Here is a 4,480-nt window from a genome sequence, read left to right on the forward strand (position 1 = left end):
ATTCTCACGGGTTCTGAGTGGACACGGATCTGTGATAAGAACCGTGGATTCCAGGCATCAGCAAAGAGTTAGGATGCTTCACAGCACCTCTGAAAGCATACTTTGTAGGCAGGCAAGCACTTCTGGATACATGTTTACAGAGCCTGTCTGTGTCTAGATCTGGGTTGCGGGGGTGGGGGGGCGGTGGTGTAAGAAGGAAGGCCATGCAGCCCTTACTCGAGGCGAGGGGGCGTTTGCCAAAACGCTTTTGCATTCATCATCTCGTTTTCTTCCCACGGGAATCTTGCGAGAGAAATGCAGCTTCAACCCATTTTGTAGATACGGAGACTGAGGCTGAAGGCTTTTCAAATGGCGTGGTTGGCCCGGGAGACAGGACCTGTATTTGCTGAGCACGTGCTCTGTATTAAGCTCTAACAGACATGAGGTCCATCCTCGAGAGGCTTCCGATCTAGCCCAGGGGAGGGCTTGAATAGAAGCCATGCAGGTAAAGCAACAGCTACAAACTGAGATCAGGGCCATGAAGGAGAAGAACCAGGTGTTTGAAAAGGAAATAAGAAGAGGCTTACGTCGGTAAGGGGGACACCTCTCTGAGAAAGTGGCATTTATGCCGAGACGGAGGCTGAGTCACAGGAAGAGCTCCAGGTGAAGGGACCAGTGCGTGCAAAGGCCCTGAGGTGGGAAGGATCTGGCATGTTCCTGGAGCGGAGAAGTGGCCAGTGCGTCTGTGGGGAGATGAGCAAGACCCAAACCTTTGCAAGGCGCCCCCATGATGAGCCAAGCCTTCTGGTGTAGAGCTGAGCTCTAAGTCAGAGTTCTGACTTCAGTCTAGAGACTTCTCCATACCTCTCTGGGGCCTGGTCAGCCCCAGCTTTGGGCGGAGCCCCACCCTGCCACAAGGGAGCCCCTAGGCTCTGCCTGACCACCTCATCTGTCACGATCCCCCCCTCCCCCCCCACCGCAGTATACAGGCAGCCCCACCAGTGTGGCCTTGTGCTCCCTGCCTGGTGTGGACCTTCCACCTCTCCCGGACTACCCCCTTCCTTGAGCCGACAGGCAGCATTCCTCCGAGTCAGGGAGCGGGGGCCGTGGGGGCGAGCCGAGGGAGGGCTGTGCAGGCTTTCAGGAGCATTACATCTGGAGAGGGAGACCGGAATGTTTGTGTCTGAAATTTAGCTAATATCCCAGGAATTTCTCCTGGCGGTTCAGAGGGTTCCTAGGGGGACTGCAAAGCTGGGATGTCTGGGTTCTGGAGGCGGGCTGGCCTCGCTCAAAGCCTCTTTGTCCTCGTGGCTCTGCCTGTGTCGATCTGGCTAGGCATCTGTGTGCCTTTGTGTGTGTGTGTGTGTGTGTCTGTGTGTGTGTGTGTGTCTGTGGGTACCTGAGTATCTTTCTTGGTCTACATCATGGTGTGACTGGAGTCTCTGTGTCTCTCCGATTCGTGGTACGTCAGTGGGTGAGTCCCTGCTGTCTGTGTGTCCTTGTCGCTTGTCTGTACAGCCATCCGTCTCTGCCCTTTGCCTTTGCAGAGGTGTGGCTCTCTCTGGGACTCGGGCTTCACCTCCTGTCCCTCCTTCTCCACCCTAGGGCTAGGGCTGGGTCGTGCCCTCCCTATTAGTAGGGAACAGACTACAGACAAAGAAGAAAGAGTAAGGGGTAGGAGAGACAGAGTCGGGAGACGAGTTCATGTGTGTGTTGAAGAGGGCGGGGGGGGGGGGGGGTGTATCTGTTCCTCTGCCCGGTCAGGGAAGGGCCCTTGCAGGCCAAACCCTGCCTTCAGCCCCGCCACAGAGAAACAGTTCCCTCACACTGCCCATGAGTCCTCCGGCTCAGTGGCCTGAGTCACACCCCACCCCCCTGCCCTCTCCCTTCCTCCCATTTGGTCACAAAGCATTGTTTCATCCTCCAGCCGAGTCCCCTCTCCCCTGCTCCCCACCATGCCCTCGCCTCTTCCCGCTCCGTGCTCTGTCCTGGTCCCCCACCCTCCAGTCTGATGTGGCCACATCATGCTTTGGGGAGCATGTCGTGCCTTCCCTACTCAAAGGACTCCTCCTTAGGAACCTCTTGGAGCCACTCACTCACCCCTTCTGCCCGGAAGCCTCCCTGGACTCCCCAGGCAGGGAGAAGGCTCCTTGCTCCGATCCCCTTGTATTTTTTCCTATGAGCTTCTGTGACCCTCGCCCCTCAGGCTGGGGTTGTCCACCTCCTGGACTCCTGTCTCCCTGTAGACGGCAAGAGAGAGGGCATGGTTTGGCTATATTTCCCACCACTGCCTGGAACACAGGCATCTCCACAATACCTGCCCTGGATGAGCAGAGGGCCCCCAAGGCCCTTAAGGTCAGTAAGGAAGCTGGGGGACTCGATTTCCCATGATTCCCTGCCAGCTTCTCTCTCTGCCGTCTGCTCTGACGCATCGCACACCCCACACAGGCACAGCACGCGAAGACCCCGACACCAGCCCAGGTGCCCCGGACCCCGCCGATGCTCAGCAGCCTTTGAAGCCAAGCACAGGCCACCCCCCGCAGTGTCGCCCATGGCTGCCTGCTGGCCTCTCGGCCCCAGAGCCGCCATCATACAGCCCCTCAGGGGCCTCCGACCGCTGGAGGCCTCGTCACCCGTCCTGGAAACATCTCAAACACACGGACAGTCCATTCTAAACGTTTCATTCTTTATGTGGTGTATTCATTTTCTAGGGCTGTTGTAACACATACCACAAGTTGGGTGGCTTAGAACAGTCCCGAAGCCCAGAGGTCTGACATCAGGGTGTTGGTGGCGCCTTGCTCCCTCTTGAGGCCCCAGGGAGGATCCCTCCTGGCTTCTTCTGGCCTCTGGCGGTTGCTGGCAATCCTTGGCATTCCCTGGCCCGTAGACACATCCCTCCAGTCCTCCCTTCTGCCTTCACGCGGCTTTCCCCTGTATGTATCTGTGTCTCAGATCTCCGTCTCCTTGTGAGGCCCACCCGCAATCCAGAACTCTCTCTCGTCCTGATCCTTAATTACATCAGCAAAGGCCTGATTGCCAAATGAAGAAACGGTTCACCTTCCCGGGTGCTGGGTGTGTCAGGACTTGGGCATATCGGGTGAAGGAACGTAATCCGGCTCACTTCATGGCAGCTGTAGTTCTAGAAACTCAACAATAGCCCATCGACCTGAACGGTTGATGATGACAAATAACAGAGCCCCCAGGACTGTCTGGGTTAGAGGTCCCCTAGCACACCTGGCAGCGGACCCCCCACACGGTCTCTGGGTAAGCTGAAACACCTGTGGACACAGAAAGCCCATCACGCCCCGTGCACGCTGGCTTACGAGGGGGCCCGGGGTGGGCGGCCAGGCTGTCAGGAAATGCGGAGGAAGAAGGAAAGGTGCCTCCTGCCTTCCTGAGGGCTCAAGGCTTCGTCACTTTCCGACACTGAAGGGTAGACCCTGGTGAAACGAAGACGTCCAGCCAGCTCAGGAGGCAGAAACGGAGCAAGAAAGGGAGCAAAAGCGTTCCGAAGCCAGGCTCTCCCCGGGACGTGAGTGGGGTGGCGGCAAAGTCCTGTTTCCCGGTCCTTGCGCTACATCTGCTCTTGCAGAGTGGGCCTGGGGAGGCCTTCGGGCTCTCTGGGCATCAGCCGTGTGCTGGAATTGCAAAGGCTGGCCCTTCCTGTCTCAAGGCTACGGCGAGGCTCTCCACCGCGTGGATCTGGGCAATCCGTGCCTACGAAGGCCGAGGCTGTTTTCGTGGCTAAGGAAGTAGCTAGAACGAGAACAGCAGCAGGCAGCTTCCTTTATGTGAATCCCGCACCCTCCAGGAGAGCTACAAGGCAGCAAACGGGCAGGCAAGTGGCATCGTTGAGCACCGACTGTATGCCAGGCATTCTTCTAGGCCAGGGGCTACAATTTCTCATCTAACTGTGCCAAGGGCCCTGCACGGCACAGGGGTTAGGGAACCCGTATTTTTTTCAGGGGAGGAAAGTGAAGCAAAATATCAACCAAGATCACATCGCCAGAAGGTGTTTAGAGATCTACAAAGAAGTCACTGGCAAGTGGTTTGAGGTGAGGGCCGCGGCGATGTGAGAGGCAGGTTCATTATGAAACATGGATACAAGTCTTCGAGTCAAAAGGAATAAATAAGCGGCTGATTTCCCTGGAGGGGACTCAGGCCACCTTTCATTATTTCATTGGCTCAGGAGCCCAAACAGCTGCATTTTATCATTCCTCAGAAATCCATAAAAGGGATGGAAAATGCTGGTGCTTGTGGGGGGGGGGAATGGATGAGCACTTAAATTTAATTGTGGCCCCCGCTGCTCCACGACGGGACCTGAGATACCCCCTACCAGGTCTTGGGGTCACCGGCACCCCAGTGGAGAGAAATGCTTAGCCTCCAGCCCCAGGCCCATCCTGACCACCCCCTCCTCTGGCCTCCGGCAGCTTCTGTCCCCTCCCTCCTCACACCCAGGTGGCTGTCCCCAGTTGCTTCTGTATGTCATTGTGCCTGGCCT

At 57.1% G+C, this 4,480-nt stretch overlaps 1 long non-coding RNA gene across 1 annotated transcript; it reads left to right on the top strand.

Moving 5' to 3' along the window:
• Window positions 1-250: 250 nt before the first annotated feature.
• On the top strand, window positions 251-4,130 carry LOC109264466 (uncharacterized). The gene is made up of 2 exons (XR_002078739.2): window positions 251-2,334; window positions 2,428-4,130. It is a non-coding gene; the product is annotated as an uncharacterized LOC109264466 (long non-coding RNA).
• Window positions 4,131-4,480: the final 350 nt, after the last annotated feature.

Source organism: Panthera pardus, unplaced genomic scaffold (genome assembly GCF_024362965.1).
Source record: "Panthera pardus isolate Hobbes unplaced genomic scaffold, ASM2436296v1 HiC_scaffold_22, whole genome shotgun sequence".
NCBI lineage: Eukaryota > Metazoa > Chordata > Mammalia > Carnivora > Felidae > Panthera > Panthera pardus.